The sequence below is a fragment of the Argopecten irradians genome, chromosome 10 (genome assembly GCF_041381155.1).
Source record: "Argopecten irradians isolate NY chromosome 10, Ai_NY, whole genome shotgun sequence".
Taxonomy (NCBI): Eukaryota; Metazoa; Mollusca; class Bivalvia; order Pectinida; family Pectinidae; genus Argopecten; species Argopecten irradians.
In genome coordinates, this window is record NC_091143.1 from 14,447,267 (window position 1) to 14,462,021 (window position 14,755).

Consider the following 14,755-nt stretch of genomic DNA (forward strand, 5'->3'; position numbering starts at 1 on the left):
AAACTCGACCCAACCACAACTCTGTACAGTTTATATTGATGACTACACATATACGCTGTAGTAAATGCATATATGATTATTACGTAACATAGCAGATCCCGGGTCAACCGTTCTGGTAAATGTATATTTTTTAATTTTTTGAAACAGAGGGGGGAAAAGCATACCATAGGCTGTATAGGAGAGGCGGACCGAGTATATTGATTTTAGCGTTATACGTTTGAGAGCGTTACGTGAGCGGGAGGGACAAACCCCGACGTCAGTCATTTGACGGTCGATTAGCAATATTTATCAGTGGTATAAAGGAAGAAGAGACGTCCAGATCGACTCTCGTGATTCACTAATATGCCAGCTATGCCTTAACGTGAATTGAGGCGCCGTCTATCAAACCTGGCTGGTACAACACTCTTGTACTAACTCCTCAACATCAGGTTGTAATAGGCTAGAATACTGTCACCTGTCTGCTCTACATTACATCAGAGCCTCAGAAATCTTATTTTGCATCCTATGAGCAATGGGAAGTACGGAGCCTACAAAGGGCCATCCTTGATACACCAGGGGTTACTTTCATTACCGCTGTGTCGACCACAACAACCATGATAGTTAACACTGGGATATCAAAGATTGTTATTGGCTTTTGTTAGTTTAACGTCCTATTAACAGCCAGAGTCATTTAGGGACGTGCCATGTTTGTTGGTGGAGGAAAGTCGGAGTACCCGGAGAAAAACCACCGACCAGCGTTCAGTACACCAAGGATTGCAAAAGAACACGGGAGTATAGGTACTAATCCGTACACACGATTCATTGTGCACGTGGATCTCGCACGGATTACTATTCTGTGTACACAAATTAATTGTCAATTCGTTTGCATGGTTTATTAATCGGCTTATTAGCGAACATAAATGACACCTCCTTGGTAAACACAATTAAATATTTAAGTTGTAAGTTAAGATCTGATGTGACAAGACTTCTTGAAACTTTCGCATTTGATTGGCCTTAGACATTGATACGACTCCTTGCAACTACGCGCCGGCTTAATGCATCAAGATTGACTGTTTATAATTATGTAATTTATTTAAAAAAAAAAAAAAAAAAAAAAAAACTTTGTGGATAAGAAGAAAAATACATTTGTAGTCTCCAATATTGCAGTGATCAACATGCCGGTAATTGACATCACGGTGTCTGTAGGAAGCCAAATGCTTTTATGGTGGTTGTCATCCCTTTAATCATTATGATGATCGGGCGGCCCTAATTGGTATAGCCCTACCATCCCAAATGTGTCCACGTTCAGTTGGCACAAGACTTATTATATTAAGTGTGTGTTTAAAGACTAATATACGTTATAAGGTCCCTAGAAATGAAACAGATGATGTCGGTAGTAATACAGAGGCTGGCAAATATATATTGGCCAGATTCCAAATGTAAAGCGAACTATAATAGGTCTGTGTGTCATATTCAGAACATGTACGTTTTCAAATACATAAAGTAAACAGTATTTAAAACGTAACGTGAGAGGGAAAAGACATGGATCTTATCGTAGATAGTCTTATTTTTTTTATGTCCGGTATCCGATGAAGGGGGAGGCAAAGTCCGGGAGGGGGTTGCTTTCTGTTAGAGAGTATTCACTGGTATCATTTGACTATTCTTTGGCTCAATACATTTCCCGAGATCCGATACTTCTCGCCACTGAAGGCGTCAAGACATGGAAAGTACATGTAGGTCACTACAACTACATTTAAATATTTGACCTACATAAATGTACTACAGAAAAAAACACATATTCTGAACTTAACTTGAAAGTTACTTGTACTTGTCAGTGCAACTTCACACAGTCACGGAAAGATGCCTGATTACTGTAAACCTTTTGTAGATATATCTGGGATCTGTTACCGTTCGAGGATTGTTGTTATTCGTCAAACGTGTGTTATATAATCATATGGTGTTGTAATGATGACGACAATAACTATTGAAAGTTAACGAGAAAAAAATCACTGAAATGTGAATATTCGAACGATTTATTCTTGTCCACTGAAAAATGCTATGCAGCAAATAGAATAAAATGGCCAAAATAGGGACAATATACATTACAATGTATTGAAGTGGGATGCTGATGTTCTGCTCGTCGATGGCCATTTTCAGCCTATTCTCTTCTAAGCTTTAACATTTCGTTTATTTGTTATTTTCTATCTTTAGCAGACTCTTGGGTTTATTGAAACGTCGTTGTGTTGTTTTCTGTTTCTTGTGAAAACTCCATTTCAAACACCATACGATATATATTTCAACGAAACAATAACACGGACGTAAGCTACCTGGTGCCTCGTACCTAAATCACCCTGTTGTTGATACTATTCTATATTTGAAGTCAATAGATGTGAATTTCCATTTACTAGTCACACACTGATACATGTTTTATAATGAATGTAGAAATTCCAACTAGAATATCCGTAACCACAGTCCTTAGGGACAAAACTTCAATGTGATGGTTTGACACTTGGAATGATATTTCAATAAAAATAGCCGAAAATTAATGTGCATTGTTAAACTGACGTATTACTTCACATCGTCAGCGGTTCGGATGTCGACTCTGAGAGAATGGGGTATACATTACTCTCAATTTTCTTTTTCAAAAGAATACAAATTATGACGAGACAGGACGTAACACATTTATATCACGGGGATCTGAGAATTAGTTACATATGATATAATCATGGACCCACCAGAGTTCCCTAAGACCATTTTTTAGACGTTTTAGAGGTCTAGATAAAAAAAAACTATAAAATTCATATTCTGCATGGTACTACAATGTATATATATAAATCCACTAAAGGATGGGTACAGGGTAATACTTCCCGCTGATACATATCTTGACTTCATTATAGGTATGCCAAATGCTATTGTACATCATACGTTAGCGTAATTACGACGTTCTATTGTTAGAAATCCAAGTCTTATCTTTTCGGGACGTTGTACAGCTATATATGGACTTCGCCGTTACTATTCAAACGCCGGCCAATGAGATTGCAGTCGAAGCCTCGCCCATGCATATTATATCGGCCACACCGCCAGGATGAATTTTAATTAGCTGTAGTTCCATGTTTGTCATAATTGGGCTTATATCGTCTTAATGACGGCACTTTGTGTAGATGTATAGGATGATTTTGAAAGTAAAATTATCGCTCTTTCCAACGGCAGTAACCGTTGTTATGACGATGTACTAAAAACGTGTTTTTATAGCCTCTTAAGGTAGGCGGGTTAGAAATTTTGAGCTGTGAGCTTTCCACCCTTCTCGTTTATAGTATCACGTAGAATATGATTTTTATCGGGTTTTTTTTATCTAGACCTTTAATACGTCTAAAAATGGTCAAAGGGCACTCTGGTGGGTCCATGATTATATAATTATAGCATCTGTAACCAATTCTCAGATCCCTGTGTCTGGTGGGTCCATGATTATATCATCTGTAACTAATTCTCAGATCCCTGTGTCTGGTGGGTCCATGATTATATCATCTGTAACTAATTCTCAGATCCCTGTGTCTGGTGGGTCCATGATTATATCATTTGTAAGTAATTCTCAGATCCCTGTGGTTTATATCATCTGTAACTAATTCTCAGATCCCTGTGTCTGGTGGGTCCATGATTATATCATCTGTAACTAATTCTCAGATCCCTGTGTCTGGTGGGTCCATGATTATATCATCTGTAACTAATTCTCAGATCCCTGTGTCTGGTGGGTCCATGATTATATCATCTGTAACTAATTCTCAGATCCCTGTGTCTGGTGGGTCCATGATTATATCATCTGTAACTAATTCTCAGATCCCTGTGTCTGGTGGGTCCATGATTATATCATCTGTAACTAATTCTCAGATCCCTGTGTCTGGTGGGTCCATGATTATATCATCTGTAACTAATTCTCAGATCCCTGTGTCAGGTGGGTCCATGATTATATCATCTGTAACTAATTCTCAGATCCATGTGTCTGGTGGGTCCATGATTATATCATCTGTAACTAATTCTCAGATCCCTGTGGTTCATATCATCTGTAACCAATTCTCAGATCCCTGTGTCTGGTGGGTCCATGATTATATCATCTGTAACTAATTCTCAGATCCCTGTGTCTGGTGGGTCCATGATTATATCATCTGTAACTAATTCTCAGATCCCTGTGTCTGGTGGGTCCATGATTATATCATTTGTAAGTAATTCTCAGATCCCTGTGGTTCATATCATCTGTAACTAATTCTCAGATCCCTGTGGTTTATATCATCTGTAACTAATTCTCAGATCCATGTGTCTGGTGGGTCCATGATTATATGATTATATCATCTGTAACTAATTCTCAGATCCATGTGTCTGGTGGGTCCATGATTATATCATTTGTAAGTAATTCTCAGATCCCTGTGGTTCATATCATCTGTAACTAATTCTCAGATCCCTGTGGTTTATATCATCTGTAACTAATTCTCAGATCCCTGTGGTTTATATCATCTGTAACTAATTCTCAGATCCCTGTGGTTTACATCAATTGTAACTAATTCTCAGATCCCTGTGTCTGGTGGGTCCATGATTATATCATCTGTAACTAATTCTCAGATCCCTGTGTCTGGTGGGTCCATGATTATATCATTTGTAAGTAATTCTCAGATCCCTGTGGTTTATATCATCTGTAACTAATTCTCAGATCCCTGTGTCTGGTGGGTCCATGATTATATCATCTGTAACTAATTCTCAGATCCCTGTGTCTGGTGGGTCCATGATTATATCATTTGTAAGTAATTCTCAGATCCCTGTGGTTTATATCATCTGTAACTAATTCTCAGATCCCTGTGTCTGGTGGGTCCATGATTATATCATCTGTAACTAATTCTCAGATCCCTGTGTCTGGTGGGTCCATGATTATATCATTTGTAAGTAATTCTCAGATCCCTGTGGTTTATATCATCTGTAACTAATTCTCAGATTCCTGTGGTTTATATCCAAATGTTTGGATTTATTTCATTTTCTGCATGAGTTTTGAAGTACTTATTCGAAATCTTTTGTTTTCTTTGGCCTGACACAATTGATGAACAATATGACAAATTATTCTGTCTGTGTGTGTTTTTGTTTGTTTGGTTATTTTAACGTCCAGCCAGGGTCATGTAAGGACGGCCTCCCATGTATGCAGTGTGTAGCGTGTGTGAAGTGCGAGGTGCGTGTTTTGGAAGACTGGGGTATGTTCATGTTGTGTCTTCTTGTATAGTGGAACTGTTAAGTCTGGTGTCATACGCAAGAATAGTCTGGACAACGAGAGCACAGACCATGCTGTGTCTTATTGCTGTATGGGTCACGTCTTTGCATCTCAACTTTTGTCGTTGTTTTTTTTTTCCCCAGCTGTATTATGTATTTAAGGATGTAACACTATGGCCCCAATTTTCTAACGATTCCATCACCCCTTTTAGTTCATGGCGATTAAAAAAAAATTCAACAGTTTCACAATATTTGCAAAATTCCACTGACTTCAATCTTCTTGTCACCCAAACGGACATGGATTTCAGCTTTGCTTGCATTTTTTTACGTATTTGTCAAATCGCATTTTTTCTTTGCCAAATGATATAATTCAAGCGTGATTTTGTTCTCGTTAAAGCCGGTAGGTGACGCCACCAGACTTTTAGGGTCTCCCCAGGAGCATGTTCAGGCTCAGCCATGGATTTCCGCGGTGCCAAAATGTGACGTCCTTAATCGGCAGTCTCAGTTTGAAGTCTTGGCTGGATCTCAACTTGTTTTAAATGGAAGAAGCATCAACGGAACAGGCCCGCGGGGAAATGTTAATTGCCCATATTTGGCACTATGGTTGAACGGGTTCGCCTTATTAGGCATGCACGTTTCTTTGGACGTTTCCCGTTACGTGATAAATTCAAATTGATAAAGTTATATTTCATTTTTATAATTGGCATCGAAAATCATTTAGCCATTCACTTTATTGAAAATCGAACATTTGGAGGTGAATTATTTCAAGTTTTACTAATTTGATTTTTAGTTTTAAGTTTAAACTATGAATAATTAATCGGCCAAGCGAGTGAGGCGAATATAGCATCACTTGAAATCAGAATCGGCATTAAATAAACAGATGGCTGGATTAAAATAGATTATATCGAATTCTAGTGTATGGAAACGATAAGAAGATTCCCAATTACCAATAAACTTCTTCCCGAAATTCTGCTGAATTGCTGACATTTTTGAAAGCATATTGAGTTTGCCGACGTGGTTGAATAAGAAGCTGTATTTCTACTTTACAACAAATCTGTTATGTCAAAATCATTTGGAGAAATCCGGTATTATTTCCTTTCCTTTCATTTTCTATAGATAAGTTAATAATACAATATTGACGATCTGCTTTGTTCATTTCCGAGTACATCGTGTTAGGACCACGTGACGCCGTCGAAGCGACCTCTCGGGCCTTCCTTTGTCAGTTTAATAGACGGATAAGTCTTGTTAGGACGTTCGATCAGAGAACTAAAACGTAGACCATGGATGATTAAAGTGGTAGACGTGTTCACATGGCAATGGTCATGCTCTTAGCGATGCCGGAACTACTTGTTCTGGACGACGCATTCGACAATTTGACTGTCCGGGGCATTCGATTACATGTTATCTGGCTACAGGCGTCCTAAAAGCAACGAAATACTCTCCGAAAGTCTAATTAGGTTACACTCTTAAACTTGAACAAAGGAAATAACCTATCGATTTAAGCGAAATATCCATTTTTCAATTCAATGTGTTGTATATACGCGGTGTTCGCTGTTAGATATCCTTTATGCCCACCAAAAGTAATTACAAACTCCTTTTTTCCGTGCACTGTTTGTATACTTTATCATGGTTAGTAAATAACAGTATGCGATAGTCTTTCCCTCATTCTAATTTTTAACGTAAGCATACGAATGCTACCGGCTGCCATCTTGTAGAATGACGGGCTGTGGACTCGTATTTCACGAGAATTTGTATGAATGACTTGCAGCTCTTTTCAGTATTTGCATGAACCTATTTGTAGCAGCATTCGTGGAGCGCACATGCCGTCTCCATGTGATAGATTTCATTTTGAACAATAAATCACATATGTCAAGACATTATCCATATATGCAAACTTGAAGCTACCTAAGTATGATAAATGACACTTTCTCGATAGATTTTGGATTTGATTCCCGATCTCGACGGTCTCCTGGCGATAGAAATAAGACTTTGTGACAGTGTTCGGTCAAGATATTGTCCATCGCATTATACCTAGTATTCTCTTTCATGTCTTCACCAACGCAATGTCCACGAAATAATGACCATTCGCCGGACGATTGATGACTTCATTAACTGTTGTGGTATATTAGAAACATAGACTAATTTGTGAAGTCACTGGTCAGGTGTGTAAAGGATATCAGACATAATGAGTAAACAACGTGATAAAGATCGGGTTGACATGGTAAAAGAGTCTTATAGTCTTTAACCCATGAAGGATCTGCGGAATTTCATCAGAAACTCCGGCTTAACATTTTTGTACTTTATCATTTACACCTTTGCCCACAAAGCTGTGTACAAATCTCTACTATAGAACGGCATATTTTTCTGTAATTTTCTCGACCTCGGTTTTCCATGACGTAGTTGCAATGAGCGATGCGTTTTAAAATGTGTTTCGACGATTTACCATATGTCCGTAACCTTTAGGACGCGATTTTAAAATGTGTTTCGACGATTTACCATATGTCCGTAACCTTTAGGACGCGATTTTAAAATGTGTTTCGACGATTTACCATATGTCCGTAACCTTTAGGACGCGATTTTAAAATGTGTTTCGACGATTTACCATATGTCCGTAACCTTTAGGACGCGATTTTAAAATGTGTTTCGACGATATACCATATGTCCGTAACCTTTAGGACGCGATTTTAAATGTGTTTCGACGATATACCATATGTCCGTAACCTTTAGGACGCCATTTTAAAATGTGTTTCGACGATTTACCATATGTCCGTAACCTTTAGGACGCCATTTTAAAATGTGTTTCGACGATTTACCATATGTCCGTAACCTTTAGGACGCGCGATTTTAAAATGTGTTTCGACGATTTACCATATGTCCGAACTTATGCGACGTCGTAACCTTTAGGACGCATTTTAAAATGTGTTTCGACGATTTACCATATGTCCGTAACCTTTAGGACGCGATTTTAAAATGTGTTTCACGTTTCGTCTAACCTTTAGGACGCATTTTAAAATGTGTTTCGACGATTTACCATATGTCCGTAACCTTTAGGGACGCGATTTTAAAATGTGTTTCGACGATTTACCATATGTCCGTAACCTTTAGGACGCGATTTTAAAATGTGTTTCGACGATTTACCATATGTCCGTAACCTTTAGGACGCGATTTTAAATGTGTTTCGACGATTTACCATATGTCCGTAACCTTTAGGACGCGATTTTAAAATGTGTTTCGACGATTTACCATATGTCGCGATTTTAAAATGTGTTTCGACGATTTACCATATGTCCGTAACCTTTAGGACACGATTTTAAAACCTACGAAGGACATACCAAATGACTACAAGGCTTTTTTTTAACTGCACATTCTTAAATGACTCCGATGTCAAAAGGACATTTAACATAGCTGCATTTATGGTTAAAATTCTATTTTAATTACATTTATTTGTCCATTGTTGTAGCAGAAAGCAATGTTTTCGATTTTAAAGAAGCTTAAATGTAACTTTCGCTAATATCATTTACAGTTGAATTCCACAATAAAGGTTCCTTTTACATAAAGAACATTTTCCCGCGGAAGAATATCCGTTTGTTAACGATTGAGATAGTAAATATACGATAGACATTGCCGTAAATGAGGTTGGATGTTTCGGTAAGTAATTTCACGTTGTATTGGTAAACGAGTAGATGTATTGAAATGTGTATTAACGCGAAGTCTGTAGCATACCCATCTGTCTCTGCAACTTAAATTAGCGGAGATGAAATCGAATCACATATAGACCCGGGGCAGCCCCTACCGGAAGATTCCATTACGACCTCTACATATACAAATCAAATGCTATAATAATTTATTCAATATTGAAACAGAGACTGCTATACGTTGTTGTGCAATTATTATTTTTTTAATTTTCGTTTTTTGAAAATTCCGGAGACAAAATACCGGACTCCGGTTCCTTATCGATCGGTTCCAGATTTAACTAATGGTGCCAATTTCTCACAAAGCAGTAGTTTCGTTCGATTAATCAATATCTTATCAATATCCGCCTATATCCCTAACAGACTTGCTTCTTCACTAAATGTACGACGTTTATGAGAATTTAATGATGTTTTCGTTTTGTGGCCGATGGTTGCCATGATAACGAACCATGACAAATGCGCTGTGATGACCAAATGTTCCAGTCAGCAATGATGTGTTATTGATATGTCTATAATAAATGCAAAATTACATGTATATGCTAGGCCATAGACTTGTCGATTCAACAAGCTTTGTGCCATGTTGTATACAAGATGTATCCGTGTATATGTTGCAAAGGTCCGTTGTATTGCCAAGCGAACTCCTTTAGACCCAACTACATTGTGAAAAATGAACAGCAATCTCAATTTAGTTTTCATCCGTTTGATCAAAACGGCCTTTATTTAACCTCTCCCGGGAGATGACAAAATCGTTCAATTTTGTGCAACCTGTTACCATATGCATTTAATAAATCATAATCATTTGATTTTTATTGTAGACTTGTTACTGCATGAATTTAATGATGAAAAAATAAGCTTTAATGAAATAGGCATTTTCTGAAGTGTTAAATGTACGGTAAAAACATATTAATTACTACAAGTCCATTTAGAAACACAAGTACGTGTAGCAACTAACAAATATTTCCTGATTAGTTCCCCTTGCTGCAATGTATCAATGAAAGTTAGACTCATGCGGAAATAGCGAACAAAGTATGCGTGAAAGCAATCATTCTCAATATAGATATGTAGCACAAGTTTGTATTTCTATAAATAACACAACTTTATATTAGATCATGTGACGATTTTGACAGATTATGTGAACGTTTTATGTAATAACTGTGTCGATTAGACGCTTTGCCTCGTGTTCTATACGGGTACTTTACGAAGGTGCCAAAATTTAATGCCAAACATCAATGACGACGCCATTTATGTGACGAGTTTATGGTGGCTTGCGGGTTCCTTTAGTGTAGTCCGTTTTATGTTGAATTTCAATGTGTTTGTCTCATATATTGACGTTTGTTTTGGGGTCAGTAAACTTACAAGTGTACATTCGTTTATAAGCTTTGGTACTGTTCATTTTCTAGCAGAATTCAATACTTCAATTTCGATAATGTGGCCTCTATCTTCCGATTCGTTAGCTTCCGGGCCCTTCCGCTAGCCGGATATTCCACTTTAATGCAGAAGGGAAGGTTAATTAAGTAAAGCTAACAGTAGATGTTTTTCGGCCAATCAGCCAGAAATTTGTGCTTAAAGGACCAAAATCATGAAATATTTCTCAATAAAAATCCCCATTATCCATTACGTAATCTGTCGATCTATTGCTATACTGAACAATCAATTGGTTTACGACTTTTATTCCTATAAATACCGATCAAGAGACATACGCACATAACGACTGAATTATTCGCAATAAGGTTTGAAATGATTACATCAGAGAAAATTGACAGTTTCCAGCTATGGGATGGGGGTGCAAGGATGAGAAATTCAATGTACGTTTACCAGTTTCGCTTAAAGTGAGACAAATAGCCCCAAAGTTACAACACTAACCATACATAGCCGTATACTGTAGATAAAATACAATTGAAGGCTGATTTTACATTGATTGATGCATATTCCATTTCTAACTTAGGTTCTGGGTTTGCACAACCCTTAGCTTGCAGTAATGCGTCTTTGACCTTGAAATTTGTCCTTGGATGAAACATAAATAGATACACCGTATGTGCCTCTCTGATGTTCGGGACTCCCGTTGAGGTAAATTCGGTCATGTGGTTGGTGGTGCAGCATGTAGCTTCATACAGCTCCTGCACGCCATTGATGAAAGAGCAGACTCCATACCCCATGGTACAACGATGTTGTGAAGATGAGCCATTAAGCGTTGAAGTTTTATTTAATGAACATGCCCTATCGTCTTTTTCAGAAAAATTCTTTGCGATCTCTGATGACACATCTTAATAATCGAGGGCTTCGTCTGATAAATTATTAAAACGACCTTGTTGTAGAATTTTAATAATGCTTGTTTTCCTTTAACGCCTTTTTTAGTTTTCGATGCAATGTTTTGCGTCCAAGTTTTATGGTAATGCCTTCGCAACAGGTACAAGATAAATATTACTAATAGCCAAAACTCAATTTCATCAAAAAAACTTCATCCTGTGTCAAAGTAGAATGTAAGAATATCCTACCACAATAGCAGTTTTGGCAAAAGGCGACTAAATTTGGGATATTATATTTCTCTTCTGTTCTTTTGTTTTGCCTTTTGAGTTGAGTCTTTGCCATTATGAGAAAAACTCAACATCAGAAGACACGCCATAGACTACAAAACTGGTACCATGTAATCAAGGGAGACGAATGGTTTCTCATTGTCAATACCATGTAGCCAGCTTTATTTCATTGTTTGTTGCTGTCTTCGGCAGTGTGTGTCTGTATGTAGTTTCCTTATTAACAGTACATTGATGTCACATACTTATATGTATGTACATTTCCGTTAGAATTAATCTTCAGGGAACTAACAACGAAAAGACTTGGCGAGAATTCACTGTCACCAGAACATTCCGTAGTCCCCCAAAAACAATTGCATCAAAATACGCAGAGAAACTTTCGAAAATCTAATGAAAATGTGTGTAGTCGGTAACGATAACTAATTTCTGTAATATCGATCTACAACGCTAAGGCAATATGTAGTCGTGTTAAGTCTTTTGTAGAAATTGTATGTATGGAAATTACACTGTATTCAGGTCCCTTAGGTATTATGAAATCAAACCGACCAGACTCCTATCGTCCTTTGGTCACGATGTCAATATAACTGATGGATGTGTGCATTGTCACCGAGACCTGTCGCACTTCATTGTAACGCCCTTCTACTTTGATAATTCCACACACTGGGGTCTATGTATACATACGTCTTGTATTCCATAAACAATGTCACCTTTTGCCTTTTCACGCTGTCAGTCAACTGAGTCGCGAGATGACTCTGTTAACGGGCCCCACACACGGCTTGTATGAATATTGGATGAACGACGTCACTTTTAGCAATACAACCCTCTTTTGTTGTGTCACGGTTTGAACTATGTACACTTTATTGTTTTCTGATTAAATTCATGTTGTTCACGGTTATAAATCGGTCGCCTCTGTAACGATGTGACCGTTCAATCATGAAATGCACGCGCCATTGGTTGCGATACGCGTGATGGTGTGTCGCAAGGCTACGAACTACTCCGCCTAATTACAAGTGAAGCGCCCATTGCCATTCGGAAAATTGGGATGCAGAGCAAATTCTCTTCTGGAAGTTGGGGGTGGCTCAATTTTACGTCAGACACATGTCGATTCACGCTAATTATTGATTAAACAAAGCGAGTTTGGTTAATGGTATATGTATATCGTGTCGCAACTATATAACTAATCATGCATGTCATGGATATATACTTCCGGTATATTTGTACTTAAGTTTATAGTTCTAATCAGCGTTGCTTACAAACCTTTCAGGTAGTAAATACGATATCACTGAGGTACATATGTCACAAAGCTTAACAACAAATTCAAATCAATTATCAATTATGTACAGTTATAGTGTACATATATGGATCATTGGTATGAAATCCGCACCAATTACCTTTGATATACATGTAGGCATCCTCGATACTCCAGGGGTTCCGATCACTTACGATCTCTGCACCCCTGGACTATCTCATAATACAACAGAACAAAACAGGTAATTTAGTCATTTGGTGTACATCAAAAGAGCCGTATAACGGTTCATTGTGGTTGACTGTGTGGCTTTGATGTAAGGAGTCGGTCTCTCTGTAGTCTTCAAAGGAAATCTTTGCTGTTCTGTGATTGGTCAAATGTTTTCCGCTGATTTGCCTTCAATTTCACTATGAGATAGTCCAGGGGTGTAGAGATTGTAAGTGATCGGAACCCCTGGATTATCGAGGTTGACATGTAGGTAGACTGGCCACCAGTCTCTAGAATATTTGAAAAAAAAATCACTTAACCTTCTGGCTTGATAATTCTTGTCTCTTCTATATGTCTGATTCAAACTAGGGGGAGGTAATTTAGTAAAGAACTCTGCTGAGAAAGTCTTATCAGCAACTAAGGGTCTGGTGGCCAGTCTAGCACAGTGGTATCAGCATGGCAATTGCTAGGTCCTTGACATATCTTAGTGGTTTCCTTAGGAACCTTGATATATCTTAGTGGTTCCCTTAGGAACCTTGATATATCTTAGTGGTTCCCTTAGGAGCCGTGATATATCTTAGTGGTTCCCTTAGGAGCCGTGATATATCTTAGTGGTTCCCTTAGGAACCTTGATATATCTTAGTGGTTCCCTTAGGAACCTTGATATATCTTAGTGGTTCCCTTAGGAGCCGTGATATATCTTAGTGGTTCCCTTAGGAACCTTGATATATTATAGTGGTTCCCTTAGGAGCCGTGATATGTCTTTGTGGTTACCTTAGGAACCCAAAGCTTCCTCCGTATTATCATGGTGAAAACCACTGGCAATACATATATTTGATTCACTATTCAGGACTTGATGACGTTCATGATCTCTATAGTTCTTAATGTGTTCATGTAATTTGAAAATCAGTATGTTGATTTGTCCTGAAAACCTATTTACATTTGTATCTCTTTCCCAAGGACATGCTTCATTTCAATGTGTATCGTTTATTTTATTTTTTTGTAGCAGACAACGTACATGTGAACATATATGTTGAGATTTACACACATACATTAAAATTTGTGTAAAATATGGGGTCGGTAACTTCAGTAATTGATATCATGGGTTTCACAAGGTGTTAGAGTTCATTCGAGATGCTAGCCGCATCTTTGTGTGAAAGAGCTTCAATCAAGCAAATGGTTGTAAATTACAGGGAAGTGTGTTTGTGTTTGTGATCACTGTGTGAGTAACCATCAACCCTCCCCCAACACAGACATTGTCTAGCTTATATCACACCAAAGCCTCGCCACACCGCTCCTGATTAGTTTTGGGCCGGAGGTCCATTTCCGGGTCCTCTGGACATTCTATAAGGAACGTCCATGAAATTGTCATGCCTCTATACCAATCAAAGCTCCAAAAATAGCCTTCCTTCATTATCGTCTTGTTTGCTGAGAAAAGAAAACCCAGTTTATTGTGGACACTTGGGAGATTGCCTTCCATACTTTAAGAGGTTGTAGAAAAGATGAGAGAGAGAAACTAGAGTCGTTTAATCAACAGCACCAGAAAATTGGGCAACAGATGTATGACGTCACGAGTATGTCCTAGACAATGTTGCAGTAAGGGTGATTTATGAATCTGTATTCAGACGGTTCGTAGCGTATGAAATATGCAGACTATTCGACTAAACTGATTGTAGTCAAAACAATTTATATAAAAATTTACATAAATTGAATTCTTTCCAAATGTAGAATAAACAGGACCCTCAGGTCAAGCGTTTGTGCATGTTTTGTATTTTGTTCACAAAAACCAGGATAAGTATTTTCTGTTACTCCTCTTCAGTTTATGAATCAACAAAATATAATGCATATTTATGATT

The 14,755-nt window shown here is 37.9% G+C and overlaps 1 protein-coding gene across 3 annotated transcripts in view; it reads left to right on the plus strand.

The window, feature by feature from the left end:
* The window catches only part of LOC138333190 (uncharacterized), a 44,420-nt gene that overhangs the window by 15,924 nt on the left and 13,741 nt on the right, over positions 1–14,755 (plus strand). The window lies entirely within an intron of this gene.